Below are 570 nucleotides of genomic sequence, written 5' to 3'. Positions count from 1 at the left end.
ACTTGAATCCTTATAATAAAGTAACAGGATCTCTCTTTGTTTGTCTGTCTGTCTGTGTGTACCCGTAGGGTCTCGCTAACCGCCTACCCGTTGAACACATATGTATCTCCTTTACAATGTAGCTTCTCATATGTCCTGGGAAGGTTTATAGCTATTTTGGGAGAGGGTACTACCACCCTCTTAGCATCTTAGCATAGATTGAAAAGAAAACATTCTACGTGCCCTTAGAGGCCTCTAGGGGGCGTAGCCGCTAGTAAAGAACAAAAGAACAAAGAAAAAGAGGAGAATGCAGATAATGAAAGAGAGAGAGAGAGAGAGAGGAAAATATAGTTAAAGAAAGTAAAAGAAAGAGAAAGAAAATAAGCAAAAGCATTCAAGAAAAAGAATAGAAAATATGGAGAAAAAAAAAGATATATATTTTAATTTGATAGATAGATAGATAGAGAATGAAACAGATTATTAAAAAGATACATAGATGGATAGAGAGAAATAGACAGAAAGAGATAGAAAGAGACAGAGAAGGAAACAAGAGAGATAGAAAAATAGAGAAGGAATAGGATAAAATTAGAT

This window comes from Acartia tonsa, chromosome 11, assembly GCF_053477335.1.
Source record: "Acartia tonsa isolate MP-2025a chromosome 11, ASM5347733v1, whole genome shotgun sequence".
NCBI classification, from domain to species: domain Eukaryota; kingdom Metazoa; phylum Arthropoda; class Copepoda; order Calanoida; family Acartiidae; genus Acartia; species Acartia tonsa.
This window is presented reverse-complemented; position numbering follows the sequence as displayed.